Consider the following 25,782-nt stretch of genomic DNA (forward strand, 5'->3'; position numbering starts at 1 on the left):
TGTATTTTTGATTGGTACTTGGCAAGGCCAGTGCATTCCAACTCTTTTTTTAAGTTTAAAAAGTATTTGTTTTTACAAGAATTTATTATCCTTTCCTTCCTCTATCTCCCTCCCCTCAAATGAACAATTATAAATCTTTAAAACTCTCACAACAAACAAATCCAGCAATAAAATAAAATAAAATTTCCATGTCCAAATAGGCATGCTAATTCTGGATTTTATATCTTATCACCTTTCTAACAGGAGGTGGGAAACATGGTTCTTTTTTTATATCTTTGGATTTATAATTTACTTTTGCATTCATCAGAATTCTAATGTCTTTAAAAGTTGTTTTTCTTCTCTGTAAGTTATTGTATAAATTGTTTCTCTATTTCTGTTCACACATAGAGGTTTTTCTAGTTTCCCATGAAATTATCCATTTCATTATTTCTTATTGCACAGTAATATTCTATTATGCGTATATACCCCAATTTGTTTAGCCATTCCTTAATACGAGGGTACCCCCTAACTTTCCCATATTTTGGCTCCTACAAAAGAGCTGCCATAAATATTTTTGTACAAAGAGGCCCTTTTTTGTTTGTTTCTTTGATCTCTTGGGATATAGGCTGAGTAAGTATATATGGGTCAAAAGGAATACACTGTTAGTAATTTTGAGAGGATTGTTCCATATTGCTTTCCAGAATGGTTGGACCAATTCACAGTTCCATTATGATTGGATTAGTGTGCCTATTTTTCCAGAGTACCCCTAACATTTGTCATTTTCCTCTTTTGTTGGCTTTGCCAAATTAAAGCCACCTTGATAAGGTTGAACCTCAGAATCTTTCCCTTCTTGAATTCCCTTCTTGAAAAGAGTTTTACTTTTGTACCAAATAATGGTGTGTTAGAATAAGTTTTACTGGCTCAGGAGAGCCAGTTGTTAAATTTTCAGTGTGAGTGCTGCAGAAATCAGCAAGTGCTCAAAATCAGGTCTTGATTTATTTATTGTTTCGTTGATTACATAGACTTAAGAAAGTTACAGAGAAAATGTTGATGATGCCAAATAAACTTAAAATGTGTTTCATGTACATTTTTTCCCCCTTCTGGATTGTTGATTGGTTGTTAAAATGTTTACCAGCACATCTTATAGTCCAGAACTGTGAATTTATTAGTGCAAGGAATTCCTAGTATGGGAAACTCCTTAAGGCTATGCAGCTACCACCTCATCTTTAACATATATTGTTAGTGAGTAGCTTGGGAAATTGGAATCTATGTACATGTATTGATGAGAATTTAAACCCCTGTCTTCCTAATGCTATCCACTAAGCAAAAGAAATTTTTTGTTATATATGGGCATGAAACTTCTCTGTCATTTATAAATTCCATAGTTTCTTTTCTTGATTTTGAATTGTATTTTCCATCATTTGAGGGACCATCTTATCCTAAGTACATCTTTATATGGAAATCAATGAGTATCAAAGGACGTGTTGATCTAAATTGGATGATTTGATGGAGTTATTCATATAATTTATCTACCTTCTCTTTCTCTCAACAAATGTTGGCCTATAAGCTTATCATCTTCCTGTGGTCTCTTTACTTATGTTCATTGTTAGCATCATAATTTAAGATGAAGAAATGTCTTATGAAACAATTTGCTATTGTTTTTGTTGACCTTTGATTGAATGGCAGAACCAATTTCACCAATTCCTTTATTTACTTATTTCTACTTGGAATACGAAATAGAACCTGTAAGCTATCCTTTCATTTAGTTGTAACTTCTTATATCTTGTGTTTTTATTTATAATTTAAATGTCAATGATAATAATTAGTTTATCCAGCAGCATAGTATAGACTTATTGATTTATTTGTTTCTCACATATCATGCCCTATCTACCTCCTGTCTCTTTGTCTTTATGCTTGGCATCTTCTGTACTCTTTGCAGACACACCCTTATCATCTTCACTTCATGGAACCCCTCATTTCTTTAAGATGCAGTTCATATGTGACTATTTCCTACATAAAGCCTTTTCAGTGTACTCTTTCTAAAACTAGTCCCCTCCCTCTTGCCAACCTGAAAAAACACAGAACCACCAAAGCAGTTATAATCATTAATTCTGATAAAGGAAACTATGCTCTTCTGGCTACCACACAGAGCCAATACACCACACAGAGGTAGCTTTCTGGGACTCTGGGAATAATGTCTCTGGGAAAGACACTAATAATGGGAATTTCTTTCAAGCTAAAGAACTTGGGGTTCTATTTATACCTTAGGGAGTATAATCAAAGAGGAACAACTGACCCAATTACTTAGAGACTTGGGAAAGATGCTGTGGCCAGAGGCTGGAATACCTGGGAGAGGTGTAGGTACAATAAGAGAAACTAATAAGGCAAAAAACATACTTAAGATATGACTTCCTGTCCCATTCAAATCCAGGGTGATGATGGTTGCTTGATAGTTTCTTGTTCAGTAGAGGAGGGTCAGTCAGGGATTTTTTTTTGAAGACAAGTTCCCATGGGAAAAGGAGTTTCATAAAACAAGGTTGTCACTTCCTAACTATCTTTTATTTAATGGTATTTTTATTTTATTTATTTTATATTTACTTGTTCTTTTTTATAATTCTAAATGAACATGTTGTTTTTCTTGATAGAACATAAACTCCCTGAGGATAGGATTGTTTTTACCTTTGTACCTGAGCACCTACCATCAGGATATACATTTTGGTATGTGTATCTTGGGGGAGGAGGTGTGTATGTATAAGAATCCTAGAAATTAGGATTAGAAAAGACTTCAATGATCAACTAGTCTAACTCTTATCTGAAAAGGAATCCTTGTTAGGAAATAACCAACAAATGCTTAAATTCCTACAAAGGAAGGAGATTTTCAAAGTAAAATCTTCCCTAACAATTTCATTGGCATTCATAAATATGCAATCAAGTGAACACCTTTATATCCTTGCTTGATCCATTTGAAATGCAAAACAGAATGATTTTTTCAATTGAAAGCAAAGTTTTTCAGAATATGGGCAATTCTCCTTTCCCATACAATAGTAGCTACAAATAGAACCATTTAAAATTGTTTTATATATAAGTCACTGTCATTTCAATGCTATCAATAGCTGAAGTTGGAAGCAAAATTTTTTTCCTCTCAAATAAGGCTTTTTTACTACTTAGCAATTCTAAGAATTATCTCATAAAATGCAAGCAATTTTTTATGTCACCCACATAGCCTTTGAAAAAATTTGGTTTTCTTTGTTAAAATATTTTATTTTGAATAGTCCTACTATCTTACAAACATATTCTTTATGTGTAATTTCAAGATGTTTCAATATATTATATTTCATGCTATCTTAAGCTAAATGACTTCCACTGAACAGAAAAGTTCTTTTGAATTTGTATGGTAAATATAGTGGATTAGATTTTCAGGATTTGGGTTTTTACCCAATGTTTCTCAATGTTTCTCTATTTAGATTGTCTCAGTTGTCTTTATAATTATGTATTTATGCATTTGAAGAGATCATTTCATTTTAAAAGGGAAAATAAAAATTTAAATGAATTTAAATTTAATTATTGAACATTTCAAAGGATTACCTTTAACTTTTCTCTAGTGATTGTTTGTAAAGTGGAAGTATTTTGGAAAACTGCTTGATATTTAGTGAATGGTCTTCAGAAATATAACATTGTGATACTTTTCATTTTCACAAAAAATTGTATTTAACTTTGATTAACATTTCTTGTTCAAATGCTGCATACAGTTAAGAAACACAACTCACCTGCCTCACATGAGTCTTTGCTAAAGATAGTCTGCCAGCTAGCGCATCTATTGACTCAAACTTGACCTTGTTTATGCATATCATATAAAATAATCTCTGGACTGCATTCACTGTCAACTGGGGTTATTCCCACTTTTTCAACTTCCATTTTGAGATTTGTTTCCAGAAAAAAAAGTAGATATATTTATGTGAAAGTTGTACCTAAAATTATCCAGATATTTTGACTATTGTTTTTAGAATCCTTTCCATGAGGTCCTTGCACACTCTTCCTGGAGATTACTCCCCACCCTTCCTAGTTCAGTAATCTAGAGTTTCTTAATTTTATCTTGATCAGTATTGTGAAATTTTGACAAAATTTATTTCAATGAGTTTGAATATTTTTGTAAATATTTTTGTTATAAAAGACTTTTGTAAGTAGGAGAAGGTATCATGAGATCAAATAGCAATGGATTTCTGGAAGCCTGAAAAGTCTGGACACCATCTTAAATTTCCTCTACATGACTTAGAATATGATGTGGAAGAAACTTTCTGCAGAACCTTCAGCTTATCAGTTTCAATGAGAAGTCATTACTAGGGGGGAATAGGTGGTTTCATGGATAGAGAACCAGGCTTGGAGGTTTAAATCTGGACTCAGTCACTTCCTAGCTATGTGACCTTGAGCAAGTCATTTAGCCACCATTGCCCACCTTTACTTTTATTCTGTCTTGGAACCAATACATAGTATTGACTCTAAGACAGAAGGTAAAGGTTTAAAAAAAAACTCAATACTTATACAATTACCATTTTCAGGTCATTCATGACATCTACAACAAATGAAATAAAAACAGCCATAGATCTCTAAGGAATTTCACAAGCTTCCATCTAAATCATTCCTTGCCTACTGAGTTCTTAATGATGTTACTCAGAATGCCATTAAATTAGCAACATTTTAAGAACAGATCCCCAGACAGTAATCAGGGAATTTTATAATTCTATCCCTGACCAAGAAATATTAGAGATAAGATTAAGATTAGAGGTGTCAATTTTTAAGGGCACTGTGCCTTCTTGGGACAAGGTATATTCTGCTTCAGGGAAGATTCCATAAAACAAGCCAGAAACCCCAAGAGAACCCCTTTTTAATTCAAGCAGGATCTCATGACCTACTTTTAGAAATAATTTGAAAAGTCCCTGTCAACCGCAAACAATCAAAACCCAGATCCGCTGTCATCCTTTTATAACTAGTATCATAACTGTTCCATCTGCTCATCCAGACAGCGTAAATACCCTTTTGACAGCTGTTTCTTTTCTCTTCTCATTGGTACCCTTAAGAAGGGAGAGAATTAGGTTTTTGATGAAAGGATTTTGCACATTGAAATATAGGTTAACACAGTTCTTTCCATGGGAAATCGAATCTCCAACCTGGAGTCATATTCCAGATAATTATTGCAGTAAGGAGAGCTAACAAATCATCAGAGTCTTCCTCTTATTTCTTTTGTGTTTTTCCATCAATCCTTCTATGAATCTGAGTATTTAAGTGACCTGTTTGTGTGAATGTATTGAAAAATGTGAGCCCTTTCTGCATATGTAGAGTCTTCTTTAGTCTCTGACTGGAATTTGTAATAGCAGACCTGATCATACTGACAAATAACCCTTTCAGGATTATGGTCAGGAGTGAGGAGTGGGAAGATGGAAAGGAAGGGAATAAGCATTTATTTAGTGCCTACTTATGTACCAGCCTCTATGCTGAACACTTTTTACAAATACTATCTTATTTGATCCTCTCAATCAACCCTGTGAGGTGGGTGCTATTATTGTCTCCATTTTAAATTTGTGCAACTGAGACAAAGTGACTTGGCTAGGGTCATCCAGCTGAGGAAGTATCTAAAGCCAGAGTTGAGTTCAAGTTTTCCTAATTCCAGGCCTGAACTCTATTCATTGTACTACCAACTGCCTCTAAAGCTGCAGTTCTTTTTTTTTTTTTTTGTCAGTGAAAACAAAATGTTTATTTGTTAAGTGAATTACAATTCAGTCCTTCCTTAATGCTTCATCATAGTGTTAAGTTCCCATTGACTTTGATGGGGAATATAGTAACCTGAGGTCCATGAACTTGGATTTTTAAAAATATGTTGGTAACTATATTATAATTGGCTTGCTTTGTAATCCTATGATGTTTTATTTTATGCTATTTAAAAACATTTTCATGAGAAGAGATTCACAAATTTCATCAGATTGCCAAAGGGGTCCATGACACACAAAACTCACTGGTTTAGAACATAAGGCATTGGCATAATTTACCTGATGGCCAAATGCCAGATTGCTTACTTTTCCCATTGTTTCTCAACATTCCAATTTTTTTTATTTTTTTTTAGATAATTTTTATTAGACATTATTTTTTGTGTTTTTTATTGTATTTCTATCACTCATCCTATTTCCAGAGTCCTTCAGCTTCTCTAAGTTACATAATCTCTTATCTGTTATCCATTATTTCTTTATGTCTTACCTACCAAAATTATATGGAGGCAGGCATTGTTTTGAACTCAGCACACTTAAAAAAAAAGTATGAAGAGAAGAAATAGGCTTCACTGAAACTTTTTTAGAAAATACATTGTAAACAGCAGAAATAAGTTGAGGGTCACACTGCCATGATAAATTTATCCTATAATTAAAAAAAACTATATATCATTAATATTCAATTTTATATAATATCTACTTCATGGTTTTCTCTGAATGTACAGAGTTCATATTAATCTTTGTCAAGTTCAAACAAACAACAACTAAAAGATCAATAGATTGATATGTTAGAATTTGGTAGTTGATGATCCTTCATTTTTTTTTAAATTTTAAACATTATTTTATTTGGTCATTTCCAAACATTATTCACTGGAAACAAAGATCATTTTCTTTTCCTCCCCTCCCCCCTCCCACCACCTTTCCCTCTCCCATAGTCGACACACGATTCCACTGGTTATTACATGTGTTCTTGACTGAAACCAATTTCCCTGTTGTTGGTATTTGCATTAGAGTGTTCATTTAGAGTCTCTCCTCAGTCATATCCCCTCAACCCCTGTAGTCAAGCAGTTGCTTTTCATTGGTGTTTTTACTCTCACAGTTTATCCTCTGCTTGTGGATAGTATTTTTTAGATCCCTGCAGATTGTTCAGGGACATTGCATTGCTACTAATGGAGAAGTCCATCACCTTCGATTGTACCACAATGTATCAGTCTCTGTGAACAATGTTTTCCTGGTTCTGCTCCTTTCGCTCTGCATCACTTCCTGGAGGATGTTCCAGTCTCTGTGGAATTCCTCCACTTTATTATTACTTTTAGCACAATAGTATTCCATCACCAACATATACCACAATTTGTTCAGCCATTCCCCAATTGAAGGGCATCCCCTCGTTTTCCAATTTTTGGCCACCATAAAGAGTGCAGCTATGAATATTCTTGTACAAGTCTTTTTCCTTATTATCTCTTTGGGGTACAAACCCAGCAGTGCTATGGTTGGATCAAAGGGCAGACAGTCTTTTATCACCCTTTGGGCATAGTTCCAAATTGCCCTCCAGAATGGCTGGATCAATTCACAACTCCACCAGCAATGAATTAGTGTCCCCACTTTGCCACATCCCCTCCAGCATTCATTACTTTCCATAGCTGTCATGTTAGCCAATCTGCTAGGTGTGAGGTGATACCTCAGAGTTGTTTTGATTTGCATCTCTGATTATAAGAGACGTAGAGCACTTTTTCATGTGCTTATTAATAGTTTTGAGTTCTTTGGCTGAGAACTGCCTGTTCATGTCCCTTGCCCATTTGTCAATTGGAGAATGGCTTGATTTTTTGTACAATTGATTTAGTTCTTTGTAAATTTGAGTAATTAAACCTTTGTCAGAGGTTTTTATGAAGATTGTTTCCCAGTTTGTTGCTACCCTTCTGATTTTGGTTACATTGGTTTTGTTTGTACAAAAACTTTTTAATTTGATGTGTTCCAGATTATTTATTTTGCATTTTGTAATTCTTTCTAGTTTTTGCTTGGTTTTGAAGTCTTTCACTTCCCAAAGGTCTGACATGTATACTATTCTGTGTTCACCTAATTTTCTTATATTTTCCTCCTTTATGTTCAAGTCATTCACCCATTTTGAATTTATCTTGGTGTAGGGTGTGAGGTGTTAATCAATTCCTAATCTCTCCCACACTGTCTTCCAATTTTCCTAGCAGTTTTTATCGAATAGTGGATTTTTGTCCCAAAACCTGGGACCTTTGGGTTTATCATATACTTTCTTGCTGAGGTTGCTTGCCCCCAGTCTATTCCACTGATCCTCCTTTCTGTCTCTTAGCCAGTACCAAATGGTTTCAATGACCGCTGCTTTATAATATACTCTGAGATCTGGGACTGCAAGACCCCCTTCCTTTGTATTTTTTTTTCATTATTTCCCTGGATATCCTTGATCTTTTGTTCTTCCAAATGAACTTTATTATGGTTTTTTCTAAATCAGTAAAAAATTATTTTTGGAAGTTCCATGGGTATGGCACTAAATAGATGAGTTTGGGTAGGATGGTCATTTTTATTATATTGACTTGTCCTACCCATGAGCAGTTAATGTTCTTCCAATTGTTCAAGGCTAGTTTTAGTTGTGTGGAAAGTGTTTTGTAGTTGTGTTCATATAGATCCTGTGTTTGTCTTGGGAGATAGATTTCTAAGTATTTTATTTTGTCTAAGGTGATTTTGAATGGGATTTCTCTTTCTAGTTCTTGCTGCTGAGCTGTGTTGGAATTATATAGAAATTCTGATGACTTATGTGGGTTTATTTTGTATCCTGCAACTTTGCTAAAGTTGTTGATTATTTCGATTAACTTTTTGGTTGAATCTCTAGGATTCTTTAAGTAGACCATCATGTCATCTGCAAAGAGCGATAATTTGGTCTCCTCCTTGCCTATTTTAATGCCTTCAATTTCTTTATCTTCTCTAATTGCTACTGCTAGTGTTTCTAATACAATGTCAAATAATAGAGGTGATAATGGGCATCCTTGTTTCACTCCTGATCTTAATGGGAATGGATTTAGTTTATCCCCATTGCAGATGATATTAGTTGATGGTTTTAGATATATACTGTTTATTATTTTTAGGAATGACCCTTCTATTCCTATCCTTTCTTGTGTTTTTAGTAGGAATGGGTGTTGTATTTTATCAAAGGCTTTTTCTGCATCTATTGAGATAATCATGTGGTTCTTGTTGGTTTGCTTATTGATGTGGTCAATTATGTGGATAGTTTTCCTAATATTGAACCAGCCCTGCATCCCTGCTATAAATCCTATTTGATCATGGTGGATGACCCTTCTGATCACGTGCTGGAGACTTTTTGCTAGTATCCTATTTAAGATTTTTGCATATATATTCATTAGGGAGATTGGTCTATAATTTTCTTTTTCTGTTTTTATCCTACCTGGCTTTGGAATTAGTACCATGTTTGTGTCATAAAAGGAGTTTGGTAGAACTACCTCTTTGCTTATTATGTCAAATAGCTTGTATAGTATTGGAGTTAGCTGTTCTTTGAATGTTTGATAGAATTCACTGGTGAATCCATCAGGCCCTGGGGGTTTTTTCTTAGGAAGTTCTTTGATTGCCTGTTGGATTTCTTTTTCTGATATGGGATTATTTAAGAAATCTATTTCTTCTTCTGTTAGTCTAGGCAATTTATATTTTTGTAAATATTCATCCATATCACCTAGGTTGGTATATTTATTGCCATATAGTTGGGCAAAGTAGTTTTTAATGATTGCCTTAATTTCCTCTTCATTGGAGGTGAGATTCCCCTTTTCATCCTTGATGCTGTTAATTTGCCTTTCTTCTTTCTTTTTTTAAATTAGATTAACCAGTACTTCGTCTATTTTGTCTGTTTTTTCAAAGTACCAGCTTCTAGTCTTGTTTATTAGCTCAATAGTTCTGTCACTTTTGATTTTATTGTTTTCTCCCTTAATTTTTAGGATCTCTAGTTTGGTTTTCTTCTGGGGGTTTTTAATTTGTTCGTTCTCAAGTTTTTTGATTTGCATTTCCAATTCCTTGATCTCTGTCCTCCCTAATTTGTTAATATATGCACTCAAGGATATGAATTTTCCTCTAAGTACTGCCTTGGCTGCATCCCATTAGGTTTGAAAGAATGTCTCACCATTTTCATTTTCTTCAACAAAATTATTAATTGTTTCTATGATTTCTTCTCTAATTATCCTATTTTGGAGTATCATATTATTTAATTTCCAATTAATTTTTGATTTGGCTCTCCCTGTACCCTTACCAATCAATATTTTTATTGCCTTGTGATCTGAAAAGGCTGCATTTATTATTTCTGCTTTTCTGCATTTGAGTGCCTTGTTTCTGTGACCTAGTGTATGATCTATTTTTGTGAATGTGCCATGTGGTGCTGAAAAAAAGGTGTATTCCTTTTTGTCCCTATTTATTTTTCTCCATATGTCTATTAACCCTAATTTTTCTAAGATTTCATTCACCTCTTTTACCTCTTTCTTATTTATTTCTTGGTTTGATTTATCCAAATTTGATAGTGGTTGGTTCAAGTCTCCCACTAATATGGTTTTACTGTCTATTTCCTCCTTCAATTCTCCTAGTTTATTAAAAATTTGGATGCTATACCATTTGGTGCATACATGTTGATTAGTGATATTTCCTCATTGTCTATACTCCCTTTTAACAGAATATATTTACCTTCCCTATCCCTTTTGATCAGGTCTATTTTTGCTTTGGCTTTATCAGATATCATGATTGCAACTTTTGCCTTCTTTCTATCAGTTGAGGCCCAAAAGGTCTTACTCCAACCTTTAATTCTAACCTTGTGAGTGTCAACCCACCTCATATGTATTTCTTGAAGACAACAAATGGTAGGGTTTTGGGTTCTAATCCAATCTGCTATTTGTCTACATTTTATGGGTGAGTTCATCCCATTCACATTCAAAGTTATGATTGTCATTTGTGGATTCGCTGGCATTTTGATATCTTCCCCTAGTTCTGACCTTTCTTCTTTAGCTATCTCCTTTTGAACCAGTGATTTACTTTAGGTCAGTCCCCCTAGTCCCCTCCCTTGAGATGCTTCCCTTTCTAGCCCCTTCCTTTTTATGCTCCCTTCCCCTCCCCTCTCTCCTTCCCTCCCTTTTTATACTCCCTCCCCCTCCCCCCTCCTTGATTTTCCTTTCTTTCTTGCCCTAATGGATAAGATAGAATTCAGGATCCCACTGGATCTAGATGTTCTTCCCTCTCAGATTTGATTTCAGTGAGAGTAAGGTTTAAGTAATTCCACTTCACGCTCTCTTCCTCTCCTTCTCATATGAGTTCTTCCCCTCCCCTTCCCATGTGTATCTTTATATGGGAAAGATTATTCTATTATGTCCCCCCCTATTTCTTGAAGTAAATGTTAATATTATTGATGATTCCCCCTTCCCTTTTCCTTTCTTTGCCCCCACTTTCCCCAAATCTTCTTAATGCCCCAATCTTTCCCTATGCATGTTTCTTCTAACTACTCTTATGATGCTACAATTTTTGAGAGTTACACAAAACATTTCCCCCCATATTAATATATATAATTTGATGTAAATGTAGTCCTTATAGAAGAGAGTTTGACTTAAAGAAAAAGATAAGATTTATCTCCTTTTCCCTTTCTTTCATATTTACCTTTTCATGTTTCTCTTGCTTTCTGTGCTTGGATATCGAACTTTCCACAGAGCTCTGGTCTTTTCTTAGCAAATGCTTGGAAATCTTCTATTTTGTTGAATGCCCATACTTTCCCCCGGAAGTATATAGTCAGTTTTGCTGGGTAGTTGATTCTTGGTTGGAGACCCAGCTCTCTTGCCTTTCTAAATATCATGTTCCATGCTTTGTGGTCTCAGTGTGTTAGTTGCTAAGTCGTGTGTGATCCTTATGGGAGCCCCCTTGTATTTGAAGCTCTTCTTCTTGGCTTCTTGTAGGATTTTCTCCTTTTCTTGGAAGCTTTTGAATTTGGCAATTATATTCCTAGGGGTTGTCTTTGGGGGATTTAGTATAGAGGGTGTTCTATGAACCCTTTCTATTTCTATTTTGCCCCGTTGCTCCAGAACGTGGGGGCAATTTTCTTTTATAATCTCCTGTAGAATAATATCGAGTTTATTGTTTATCTCTGGTTTTTCTGGGAGACCCATAATTCGGAGGTTGTCTCTTTTCCCTATGTTTTCCAGATCTGTGACCTTCTCAGTGAGATATTTTATGTTTTCTAATTCATTAATGTTTTGGGTTTGCTTTATTGATTCTTGCTGTTTTATGATCTCACTTTCTTCGAGTTGCTTAATTCTGGTTGTTAGGGACTGGTTTTGCTTTTCAGCTTTGTCTGCCCTTCTATGGATGTTTCGAGCTCTTTTTCCAATTGAGTAGTCTTATCTGTCAGACTGCTGATGTCTTTCTCCCATTTTTCTTTCCAGATTTCCATCTTTTGGATAAGTTCCAGTTTGAGATCTTCCAGAGCTTGTTGATAGTTTCCATTTTGGGAGGCATGTTCTGATTTTTTTTGGATTTCCTCTTCATTCACTTCTTTTCCTTGGGTACTCCCACCATAAAAGTTTTCAATAGTCACCTTTTCCCCTTTCTTCCTGGAGGCTTGATTTTGGGCCATGTAAGCCATCCCTTTGGTGGTTTTATTCCCCTTTCCTTTTTGGTCTGGGGTCTGGGTGATATGGGTGGGTTTTCTGTGAATTTAGGTTGCCTCAGACTAGTTCTTCCCAGCCTCTGAGGTTTCTTAGAGAGCTGGGGCCCTGATCACAGCCAAACTGCCCAGGTGTTCAGCTCCGCCCAGATAATCAGCGCGTGGTCTGCCCCTGGTGTTTAGCTCCACCCAGTTGTTCAGCGCAACTGCCCCAAGTATAGCTCCACGGACCCTCATGCTCAGCACCAGGTTCTCCCGTGAAACCGCCCTGAGATGTTTTTTCCTGGCAGTCCCCAGATCCCAAGGACCCTGGAGTGCCCCCCCCAGACAGAGATGTTCCCCACTCACTTGCTGTCCCGGTGAGCGCTCAGGTAGGTCACTCTGGTTTGGTGGGGGAGGTGGGATGGGGAAGGGTGGCTCTGTTCATGTTTCTGTGCATGCTTTTCCTCCTTCTTATTATAGTGTGGAAATGTTCAAATCCCACATACCTTCGCCTCTGTGGGGTACTGGGGAGTCCTTCTGTTCCTCCAAAGGTGATTTTTATGCTCTTTTGATGTAGTCTATTTCATTTGGTGCCGGGGAGAGGAAGCGTGTGGCGTCTAGATTGCAGCCATGATTACCTGATCCTTCATTTGTTATGTCTTCTTATTGACACAAGATAGTCTTTTAAATTACCTTATTGATTAATTATATATGAAAAGAATAGCTTATACAAATATTTGATGAATTGATTTTTGTATTTTCATCAAATAGGTCAGAGCTAATTTATGGATCAATACTAAGGACTTCTTATCTCTAGGCCTGGCACTTAATCTACTGAGTCATCTAGGTGCCCCCTAACAAAGAATTTTAGAGTTGAGATTTTTCATCAACTCTCCAATACAACCCTTAATAGAAGAATAATTCCCATTACAAAATATCAAATGATAGTCATGTAGACTGTTTTAAGACTCCAAACAAGGAAGAATTCACTGTTTTCTAAGGTAGCCTATTCCACTTTTAGAGAGCTGTTCAGCTTTCTCCAACCCTGACATCAAATCTAAATTTTCCTCTTTACAACTTCTACCTTGTGTTCTTGGTCCTTCATTCTCATCCCTTTCAACTCTACTACTCCAAAGTTTTAGCTTAACTCTACCCAATCCTTCCACTGTGCCCTCTGCAATATCTGTTTCATAGATAGCAAACTTCTCTTCATCTTAAATCTTTTCCTCTCCTACTTCCAACTATTAGCTCTTACTAAATTCTTGCTTCCCCTGGTAACAGCTTCTCTTGCCTCTTTTTCCTGTATTGGCTATCCTTTCATTCATTATCCTTGACTCACTAGTTGAAGTGGAGGATTTGGAATAATCCATTGTCATTTCTAAGTTCTACCCCTTCCTAAAACAGGGATTGTGGGTTTGAGTCCCATGTGGGGTGCCAATGCCAAGATGTAATAGAGTGTTAGTCTGGTGGTAAAGAGAGAGAGGGAGAAAGAGTAGAGACCTCCCCTCTCAAAGTGGGGTTCAGGGGAGACAGCTGCTGTTTAACTTGACCAAGCGAGAGGAGAGGGGAGTGAGCAGTTCCCCCCTTCAGCCTCCCATCAGCTATGGCTGCTCACCCCAACTGCCTCTTGACTTCCCTCTACTACTAATATCTTTCCTCAGAGAGAGAGAGTTATACTCCCCCTTAAGCTGGAACTGTTTCCCACTTACACTAGAGTCAGTTGGGGAAAAAATGACAAACTTTATTCTAACTGAATCAATTTAGGAATAACACAGGGAAATGACTACGGGAAGGGTTTTTGTGAGGAAAGAGGGAAAAAGACATCCCTATTCTAGCTACCCTTACCTCCCTCCTCAAGTTGGGGAACCCAGGCCTTGGCAGCCTTGGGCCCCTGAGAGATTCAGGCTTGGATGGCCCTGGTCTTGGTCCATGGGGCACAGTTCAGACCCAGGGCACCAGAAGCTGTGAGGTGATCTTGTCAGCTGCTTGGCTATCTTCTCCTACTGCCCCTTCAGTTGGGAATTGGGGGGGGGGGAAGGTGTCCAATCACCAGGAAAAGAGGTAAGTCTTTCCTACTGTAAGGATAATTGAGGGTTGTGACCTAATCTAAATTTGATTTTTGGTTGCCAGGGGATATCCCAAATAAAATACTCAAGTCAGTTTGGAAATATATGATGGTTTAATCAATATATAGGGAAGAAATCAAGGAGAAGAGAGAGGGAAAGGTATAGGGTTTCTCCTGCTCAGCCTGTGCCAGGAGAGTTCAAATTCCACTGCCACGAGGTCTTTGAAGATTAGAGACTTTCTCTAAGAGGATAGTGTTTGGAAGGTAAAAGAGAGAAAAAATCAGCCTGAACTCCCAGAGATCTCAGAGAAGAGCCTCACCTGAACTAGGTTACTAGGCTTCCTACAGTATGGTATCAAGGAAAACTCACTGCTAAACCCAGGCAATAGCAGCTGCCATGCCAAGATGCCACCACAAGCAGCCAGCTGCTGCCAGCCACCTCTCTGCCCTCAAAGAGGCCCGAGAGTGGAAGTGACGCAAAATATATAGATGGTTTTACATCACTTTCCTATGTCTCACATGAACCAATGACATCTATCATTTGGCAGTTGTTTCTGATTTGTGATTTGCTAGCATATGTATGTCATAGGCCATCCTCCTAAATACTTAATTCTTAAGTATGGGTGTAGACATTCCTGATTTTGTTAGACTAAGTAGGGTGGAGTAATCAATCTAAAGTCACAATTTCCTGATTTTTGTTAGACTAAGTAGGGTGGAGCAATCTAAAGTTCACACTCAGGAACAAAGTCTTTACTAGACTTCTCCTTAGGTTGTCTCAGAATTGAGAGCTAACTGCCTCTCTCTGACAGAAACTCTTGCTCTCCCAAGATTCCAGAACATCTTCTGGGGCCCCTCCCCTGCTCTGGCTGAGACTCCATCAATTTCCCAGACTGTAACTCCAGTTCTAGGGTTTGAAACCTCTATCACAATCATCATTCATTGTCCTCTCTTCCTTTTAGGTTAGGGTTATGCATATTAATCACCTAATTAAAATCCTGCTAGCTATTGTCTACACACTCCCAGATCACTTCTCTTCCTTCCTCAGTGAGTTCAATATCTGTCACACAATTTTCCTCTCCTCCACAACTCCTTCCCTCTGTCTATTCCTCAAATAGCCTAACCACTCAGTTCCTCAACCTACTTACTGTCCATGAGCTACTCTTCAACCCCACTTCAGCCATATACAAAGTCATATGGTTGATATTTCCATCATCCATAAATATATATAACTTTTATGTTCAAATCCCCTTATAATGACAATAATCTATTGGTTTTTCCTCTGCCTTCCCTTACAAAACTCCACTCTTTATCCAAACCATGACCTCAATATTCTCCCAGGCTATCTTCCCTGCACTAGATCTTGACCTCTTGTTGAACCAATTAAACTAGTTTGTCCTCCTCTCATAAATCTCTATCTCTATTATCTTATTGTCGATTATGTCCCAGCAAGACTCAGCCTTGAATCACTGTCACTATTCTCTTACCTTTATTCCAACACATGTTGCTGAATAAAGGTGGAGAAAATAATGAAACTTCTGCCTGAACCCACTACAAATTATGAACTTTCACTACTGATAGACAATACAATTATACTTCCCTTATCAAATTATTATCTCACTCTCATAGCAGTCCTTCCAAACCTTTTCTTCTCTCCTTAAACATCATATGGTTCCCCCTCCCTCTCTCAACTGAGAGCCTTGCCTCCTATTTTACAGAAAAAAATTGAGCCCATTCTCCTCTTTTATTCATCTCCTATCCCTCAAATGCCTTCTGCCATAATCTCTTCCTTCATCTCTAAGTAGCCTTAATCCTTACTAAAGCTGACCTCTCTACTTGTTTACATGATACCATTCCATCCTCTTTTCTCCAGGAAATTGCCTTCTCTGTCATCTCTATTCCTTCACTTTTTCCAGTCTTTTATTTCCTACTGGATCATTTCTTACTTCCTACAAACATGTCCATGTCTCCCCTTCCTGAAAAAACCCTCATTTCATTCTTCTACCTGAACTATTGTCATATATCTCTTCTTCCCTTGGTAGCTAAATTCCACAAAAAGTCTATCTATAATAGGGCCTCCATTTTCTATCTTCTTTACTCTTTTCTTCACCCCTTAAAATCCAGCTTCTAACCTTATTATTCTACTGAAACTGCTCTCTCCAAAGTTACTAATGATAGCTTAATTACCAGACCCAGTGACCTTTTCTCAATTCTGATTCTCCTTGACCTCTTTGCAGCCTTTTACACTATTAATCACTCTTTTCTCCTTGATACTGTTCCCTTTAGGTTTTCAGGATACCACTCTCTCCTGGTTCTCTTTCTACTTATCTGACTGCTCCTTCTTTGGATCCTTTGCTGGATCCTCTTACAAATCATGCTCTCTAACCATAGGTGCTTATCAGGGTTCTTTTCATGGCTCTTTTCTCTTCTTCCTCTATATTATGTCACTTGGTGATCTCATCAGTTCTCAAAGATTTAATGACCATCTCTATGCTAATGATTCTTAAATATATCTTGCCCCAAACTCTGCTGACTCTGATTCTTGAATCTCCAATTATTGTTCAGACATCTCAAACTGGATGTCTATGGAAGGAAAACAGACTGAGAAACCATTGTAGAATTTTGGCAGGAGGGAGAGTGGCAGTTGGGTGAGCAGAAAGGGTTTGTGGGATTAAAAGCTTAGAAAGGGGTCTTTGCCCTGTGAACTCGTGAGAAACAGTAGCTAAGTTTGGGACCCCAACCTGAGGTGCCAGAGCCTTGCCTCCATTTCCCCTTGCCATGAAGACAGAAGACCTCTTACATCTTTAGATCATTGATTAAAGAGAGCAAAGGAATAACAACTGCTACTGAGGAGTGCTGATCCCTTGAACCTCCCAGAGGTCACCCTGAAGACCCACCTATCCCATTACCTTCCCAAGAAGGATGCTAGTGACCTGTTTAGAGTAGGATAGTGAAGTGATTAGAGAGGAAGGAGGAAAAGAGATGCTGAAGTCTGAGTCATTTGGCTCTGCTGAAGAAGGAAGTGACAACCTGATTGCTCAGGCCTATAGGGTTTCCTATTCCCACTGACCTATTCCCTCCCTTGTTACTTGAACTATTAAACCACCCTTGTTCTGAAGAAAACCACAGTCAGATCCAAATTATTACAGAAGTTAAGGAAGAGTTAGAAGGAAGAAGAGAGGGTGTTGGGGTAGGCTGGCCATTTAGCCTTGGCTAAACAACAAAGAGCAAACAGGGATGGTCAGCCTGTCTGACTAGTAGGGCTTCTTGGGGCTCAGGTACCAGCCAAATCCTGAGGACAAGTGAACTCCATAATCCCACAGAAGCCTATTTATTGAGACACAGCCCCTGTTCATCCTTGCCACAACATCAGCTCAGGGGCAACCCTCTTGTGTGTTTCAAGTGTGAGGGAGAGGGAGAATTACACAGACCTTCTCTTAGCTCCAGTGGTTCTCTCTCCCTTCCACACTAACCCTACTATCCCTTCATCCTTACTCCATCCCTGCTCCTCCCCATCTATCTCCACTTATAATCATAACACATCTAAAACTTAATATGTCCAAAACAAAACTCCTTATCTTTACCATCCACCTAGTCCCTCATGCAACCTATAACTCAACCTGGATTTCTCATCTTTTACCAGCCTCTCCATATTCAATCTGTTGCCAAAGCTTATTGATTTCACTTTTGCAACATCTCTCAAATATGCCCCCTCAGGCCTGATGGTTGGTCTGCCTGCCTGAAATCTCCCTGCCACTTTCCCCTACTCTAATATATTCTCCAGCCACCAAAATAATTTCCCTAAAATGCAGTTCTGATCATGCTACTCCCCTATTCAATGAACTTCATTGGCTTCCCACTGGCTGTAGGATCATATACAAAGTATCCTATTTGACATCCAAAACTCTTCATAGCCTAGCCCCCTCTTACTTTTCCAGTCTTCTTATACTTTATTCTCTGCCTTGTGCTCTCAGAACAATGACATTGGCCTCTTGGCTGCTCCATGAATGAGAGACTCTGTTTTTGCCTCTGGGCATTTTCTCTGGCTGTCCCTCAAATCTAGAACATTCTCTCTTCAGCTCTAACTATTGACCATTCTAACTTCCTTTAAGTGCCAACTAAAATCCTACCTTCTCCAAGATGCCTTTCCCAAAACCTCTTAATTCTAGTGTCTTCTCTTTTAATTATTTTACTTATATCCTTTGCATGTTGTCTCTCCCACTAGATTGTAACTCCTTGATGATGGTGACTATCTTTTGCCTATTTCTGAATACCTAGCACTTAGTACAGTGCTTGGCACATAATGGGTGCTTAATATATATTTATTGATTGGTTGATTGATTGATTCTTCTCTTGGATGCCAAACAGAACAAGTCTCTTCCATATGACAGCCTTTCAAATACTCAGCTGTCATTTTCCCTACCCATGTGCTGCTGTCCCAATGTAGATTATCTCCTCTAGCCAAATATTCTCAGTTTTTTCAATTTTTTCTAACAGGGTGTAGACTCAAGGTTCTTCACCTTCTTGGTTGCCCTCTCTGGAAGCTCATCATCCCATCAGTGTCTTTCCTAATCTTTAGTGCCTAGAATGGAACACAATATTCCAGGTATGATCTAATCAAGATATGGGATAGTAGGTCTAGGTCATATCTCTATTCCTGATAGCTGTGTATCTTCCAATGTAGCCCAAAGTCAAAAATGATACTACCACATCACACTACCAATCTCTTTAGATTTTATATTCCCCTAAAATCACTGCAATTTTCCCATTTAAACTGTTTTGCCTTATCCTCACATTCTTGTACTCATAAAATTAAAATTGTGTGTTTTAACTGCCAAACACCTTACTGTAGGAAAATGGAGTTTACATAAAAGTTGTTGAAAGTATATTTTATTATCTGCAAATATTTATTGAGCTTCCATCAAGTGCATGCTGTATGTCCCTTGACTAAAACATAAAACATGACTGTAATTAACAAAGTACTTTTATGTAAACTGAAATTATGTGCTTCTCTCCTAATTGATAAACTGCCCAGCCCCAACCTCCAGAGTACACCTGCTCACTGACTTAAGTGCATATTGCAGTGATATTCATAAATTTGGGGAAGAAACTGAGTAAGACTTGGGGGATAGCCAAAAGACTCCATAGAATTTCTATACTCTCTTTGTGATCCAGTTATTGTACTGAGGGTATTAATTATTTCTAAAGTGAATTAATTGGGTGATTAGGGTTTGATTAGTTCTCTTAAATTTGGTTGTCAGGTGTCAATTTAATTTTCTTTTTTTAACATTCTGTTTTCTACCTCAATTATAAGAAAAAAAATTTTTAACCATCCTTAAAAAAAATTTTTTTGAGCCAAATTCTCCTCCTCTCTCCCTTTCTCTTTCCCCATGATGGGAAGCAATCTGATATAAATTTTTCATGTGTAGTAATGTAAAACATTTTTCTATATTATGTTTTATGTGAGATCATTCATCCCACTCTGTTTCTCCCTTCCCTCTTCTCCCATTGCAGTCCTCTTTCTCCTCCTTTAATTAAGTTTTGTTGGATATCATCTCCAACATCAATAGTTAATTCATACCCACACTCTCTATTTATGTCTATTCTTTCTAATTGACCTGAAATTTATAAAATTCATGAGTTATAAGTATTATTTTCTCATATCAGAATATACACAATTTCACAGTTTAACTTTATTGAATCCCTTATGTTTTCTCTTTCCTATTTACCTTCTTATGCTTCTCTTGAATCTGCCATTTGAATACCAAGTTTTCTGGTATTCTGTCACTGTCTTTTCATTAGGAATTCTTGAAAGTTATCAATTTTATTTAATATCAATTTTTTCCCTTGAAAAAATACTGAGTTCCACTTGGTAGACGATTCTTGGTTGTAATCCTAGCCTTTTTTTTTTTTCCTTATGGAGCATCATATTTCAAGTCCTCCAAAACTTGTAAGTGGGAGATGCTAAACCCTGTGTAACCCTGATGATGGCTCCATATATTTCAATTGTTTCTTTTTGGCTGTTGGTAGTATTTTTTCTTTGGTCTGGGAGTTCAGGAACTTGGCTATAAATTTTAAAGAATTTTCCTTTTGGGATCTCTTTCAGAAGGCGACTAGGGGATTCCTTCAATTTTTATTTTATCCTCTGGTTTTAGGATGTCAGAGAAGTTTTCCTTGATGATTTCTGGAAATATGATGGCCATGTTCTTTTTTTGCTTATGATTTTTAGAATTTCAGATTTGCTTATGATTTCAATTGTATAATTGAAAATCTGTTATCCTAAAAAAGAACTAAAAAAATAATTCCTGGGAGACCACTGACTTCTTGTCATTATGTATTTCTTGTAGACAGGGGATATTAGGGTCCCATGCTCTTTTTGGCCCTGGTGGTGAGCATGGTGGTGGTGAGTGGGGACTTTGAAATGGCTAATCAACCATGGGCGGGTGGTCCTTATTTTGTATCCCTTTTATTCCTTTATTTATAATTGATCATTAATAAATCTTCTAAAATATAATATTTTATTATTTGAGATTAATTTTAATTATTACATTGATGGAAACCACTAGTCAAAGAAGAAACTCTCAATTTTTTAAGATAGCCAAGATAAAAATCTTTAAGCCACCTTTCTCCTGCCAAGGCTTTTCACCTCCCTCCCTACTCACCCCCCCCCCCCCACAAACTCTGAGAGAACTCCAAACTCTCTTTGGAGTTGCTGCTTTACTACTGCCATTCCCACCTTTTGCCTGGTTGCCCTCCCTACCAGCTGGGCTATTTTTAGCCAGGGTATTCTTGGCTGAGAAGAGATAAACTGCTTCTCTCACCCATATTCTTGAGCCCATGTTCCTCAGTTCCTCACTGCTGCTTCTGGCATTACTGCTCCTGATTCTGCTCCATTCAGTTGTTAAATCTCAATGGCTTGCTTCTTACTCGTGCTCCTGCTCCTGCTACTGCTGGCAATCCAGTCTTCTGGGTTGTCCCAGCCATCTGCAACAGATCTTCTTAATCCTGATTGCTCCTCCTCCTCCTGCTCTGGCCCCAGCCCCAGTCCCAGCCTGGCCCCAGACTGCTGGTAGCTGCCATTGTGTCTTTGGAACTCACAAACTTGGAGCCACTCTCCAGGCAATGGCAAAAACCGGGGATGTATTTTCCTTAGGCAATGATTAGCCTCCTAACTCCCTCTCTGTCTGATTGGAGAAACAAACTGTTCCCTAGCATTTTACTTCAGGGGGGAAGGGGAAGAAGTTTAATCTTTCAAATATGAAGTAAAAATTTTGCAAGCTTGGCACATTCTATGAAAGAGCAGTACCTTGACTATTTCAAACAGCTTATAGTTTTAATATGTTTTTTCTTTCTACTCCTCATCCTTTTACTTATCTTGCCTGAGATTCAGGGGAGAAATTCATCTCCCTACAACCCTTTGCTTTTTGGGTCTTCCCAGTCTCTAAGATTCATCCAGTTTGAGATTCCTCAAACCCATGTTCTTCCTCACTATGGGAAATACCACAGTTCTGACAAAAAGAATCTGAATGGATAGAGAAAGGAACTTTAAAAAGATTGGAGGTGAAAATTTTAAACCTTTTCAGACTCCATTGTTTTATGAAAGTCTCTGTATTTCATTGTATTTTGCTGATTGTCTACTTTAAGATTTAATTCCATTGTTTTAAGTTCTTATATTAATGTATTCAATATTATTCTGTTACACTGAATCAGTTTAATCTACTGTGTTTTAACTATTACATATAGTCTGTTACTTTCCCCCTATAACTACTGAACAAAATATTGTAAAAGTCCATAAGCAGCTTTTTCTTTCATTTTGGCTTTGTTAAATTGTCACATAGGTGATTATGGACTCCATCAACCTGTTTAACAACCTTTAGAGAATTTATTGAGCTAAATATCTCAAATTAATTTTAAGGGGTCTTTAGACATGATTTTTAGATTTTTTCTTCCAAAAGCTCTGACTGATCATTTTGCCTACCTCTGAGATATTTGTAACAAGAGGTAAGGGGTCCATTTTTAATAGCTGAAGTGAAACACTAATAATGTAAAAATGTGAATGGATGGAACATAACAGTCTCATACCAAAGTAGCTGGGAAGTTGATCACAGGGCATGGTCCCACTGAATGGCTCCCAAGAGGGAGCATCTCCCATTTGTAACTATTCAGTACACTCTACCCTTCCACCAGAATGATCTAGATTCTTGGTGACATTTTTTTAGACCCAACATCAATAGTACAGAGGTTTGGTTTTTTTCTAGACTCCTCTGCCACATTTTTGTAATGATGGCAGTAAGAGATTTTTTTTTTTAATATCTCAGCCAAGGCTGAAACATTGTTATACCTGAAAAACTTGTGAAAAGTATCCATTAGTTGTAAATATCACACAGCCGACTCATGTGAATCCTATATGATAGTGGGTTGATATTGTAATTAAATGGGCTATTAAAACTTTAGGAATTTTGATACTTTTTGAATGTGCATTACCTGTTGTACTACTATTCTTTAAAAAACTATTAGTGGATCATGGCCAAGTTTAAAAAGGACATGAATCTCATTTTTTGGGTGAGAAACCTTTGTATTCTACCTTTTCTTAGCTGACAGTGTGTCAATGATTTTAAGCTATATATTTTTGATTCTTAAAACTCTTTTATTATTGTTTTTCCTTGCATGTTTCAAAATAGTATCTGAGTTTTATTTTTTCTCTCTTTTTTTTGTATTTGAAGCACATGTCAACAGTATTGAGAAGATTTTTTTAAATTTTTTTTATTTTGCAGTAATATAAGTTTATAATACATTTGTCCTAATGCCAATGCATACCCAAGAGACTTTAGACTATAAAAATAATGCCATTGATTGTTTAAAAAAATTATGTGACTTTGCTTAATGATTCTGTCTGATTCCAGGAGAAGGGAATACAAAAAAAGCCATTGCACAGTGTCAAAGAAGCACAAAGCTACTTGCATAGTACCAATAGAGCACAAGGTCAATGAGACCAAACCAATCCTACATGGATTGATGACATTCTGTGCAAAGAGCACAAGGATTTGATTATGTGTGAGACTAGAGGTTGTGGCTGTTTAACATATGTTGAATACAGGACTTCCTTATAACACATACTCCATATCAAGTATATAACATCAAGTGTTCTGGCTCCAAAGACCACACACTGCACCAGAAGATCCAGAGTAAACTTTGGGAAGTGGTGATTTGAACTGTGTGGGGTTGAATGCATTTGTTTTGTATGTATACTCTTATGCCAAAGGGGACTGCCCCATAACTAGCTTTATGCCATTGTGTCTAGCAATCATTGGTTTTGTTCTCTTTTCCTCTTATTCTCAAATAATTTACAAGTTGGTTATGTTTATAAGATCCATTGGAGAGACTAGTCTTCCACAGATCTCAGGGGGAAATGTATAATTGCAAATCTGTTACCCTAAAAAAGAACTACATTTTCTGGGAGCCCACTGACTTCCTGTTGTTATGTACTCTTGTAGACAGGGAATATTTGGCTGGGATACGGAGGGTCCCACCCTTTTCTTGGCCTTGTTGGTGAGCATGGCGGTGGTGAGTAGGCATGTGGTCTTTATTTTGTATTCTCTTTGTTCCTTGATTTCTAATGATCATTAATAAATCTCCTAAAATATATTATTTTTATTATTGCACATTAATTTTAATTTTTACACAGTCCAATAATTCTTAAGTTATCTCTCTGTCATCTATTTCCCAAGTCAGTTGTTTTTCCAATGAGAAGTTTTACATTTTATTCTATTTTTCTATTATTTTGTTTAATTGCTTCTTGAAGCCTCATGGAGTCAGTTTCTACTTGCCTAATTCTAATTTTTAAGGAATTATTTTTTTTCAGCAAGCTTATGTATCTCCTTTTCCATTAGACTGGTTCTATTTTTTGAGGACTTATTTTCTTAATTGAGTTTTTTGTAACTCCTTTTCCATTTATTTGGTGTTATTTATTTATTTATTTGCTATTTTCCCCACATAAATCCAAATTGTTTTTCAAAAAGAACAGTTTGATTACTTAATTGCTATACTAACCTTCTTTGGCATTTTTTCTTTTGATATCTTTTTTCATTTCCAAATATATCCTGCCTTCATCCTTGATCTAAAGAACCACTCCTAAAAATTTAAAAAATGAAAAAAGAAAAAATGGGCAGTTTAGAAAAAATAATCAAACTATCAACATCTGACAGCAAATGCAGAGTTCAACTCAACTCATGTTCTATCTCTGGAAGAAAAGAAGAGAGCAAAATTTTCTCACCCTTTCTTCAAAGTCACACTTGATCAATATAATTACATAGTATTCTATTTTAACATTTATTATTGTTCTTTCAGTTTAAATTGTTGTAGGATCAAATGAGATGACATATAAAGCCCTATGTAAACCTTGAAGCATTACATAAATGCTATTAAAGTACATAGGGAATATCCTCACTGTCTTTAGCATTTAATAAACATATTTTAGAAGTAGTCAAAGGGACAGCAGAAATAAAAATAATTCAGTAGGGAAAATAAAATAAAAATGATCACTGTATGAATCAATATGAGCCCTGAATATAAAATTCATTGTACTAAACACCATTACACATCTTGACTTTTAAGCCATCTCCTCTATTTTCTCATAGCTACATATGTCATTTTCTCCTTTTCCAATTTTTAGCCTTAATCTAATTCAAATATATACTTTATTCTTCACATGAATCTCTTGCCTCCATAGCACTACCTAGAACTTGCCAAATCTCAAATCTGTATTACCCCTACCTTCTCCTCTCTTTAAAAAATCCCTTTAGGTGGAGGTAGGGGAGGGAGGGAAATAATGTGATTCTTATAACCAGGAATAATGTTCTAAATTGACTAAATAAATTAATTTAAAAAATTCCTTTACATATCTCCCCCCAGGCCCTTATTCTTTCCTCCTTTCTCTGATGTAAAGGTAGTCTTTTTCTTCATCAAGAGTAGCACCTCTATTTTGTATCCTTCACTTTATCTTCTCTGGCAAATTTTGCCCACAATCTTCCCTTTTCTCTTATTTTTCCTTTGGATTGCCTCTTTCTTTGTTGCCCATAAAAACAACAATGTGACCATGTCTTCTCCCTCCTTAGGAAAACTATTTCATGCACATTACTCTCCATTCCCCTTCATGTAATCTATGTTTTAGACAAATTGGTTTACTTATTCTCCATAGCACACTTCCCCCTCTGGTCTCTGTGCCTTTTGCACAAGCTGTCACCTATGCTTGGGAAGCACCCCCTCCTCATTTTTGTCCTATAAAACTTCTAGCTTCAATTATGGCTCAATCTAGTTTTTTACATGAGGGGCTTATATTGGCA

At 36.7% G+C, this 25,782-nt stretch overlaps 1 long non-coding RNA gene across 2 annotated transcripts in view; it reads left to right on the forward strand.

Annotated features, from left to right (window-relative positions):
• Positions 1-25,782, forward strand: part of LOC103097505 (uncharacterized) — a 61,915-nt gene that overhangs the window by 30,391 nt on the left and 5,742 nt on the right. For both annotated transcript variants that reach the window (XR_008917900.1, XR_008917901.1), the window contains exon 2: positions 23,935-23,989. This is a non-coding gene — a long non-coding RNA (uncharacterized LOC103097505). The remainder of the gene's footprint in view (positions 1-23,934; positions 23,990-25,782) is intronic.

The sequence above is a fragment of the Monodelphis domestica genome, chromosome 3 (genome assembly GCF_027887165.1).
Source record: "Monodelphis domestica isolate mMonDom1 chromosome 3, mMonDom1.pri, whole genome shotgun sequence".
Taxonomy (NCBI): Eukaryota; Metazoa; Chordata; class Mammalia; order Didelphimorphia; family Didelphidae; genus Monodelphis; species Monodelphis domestica.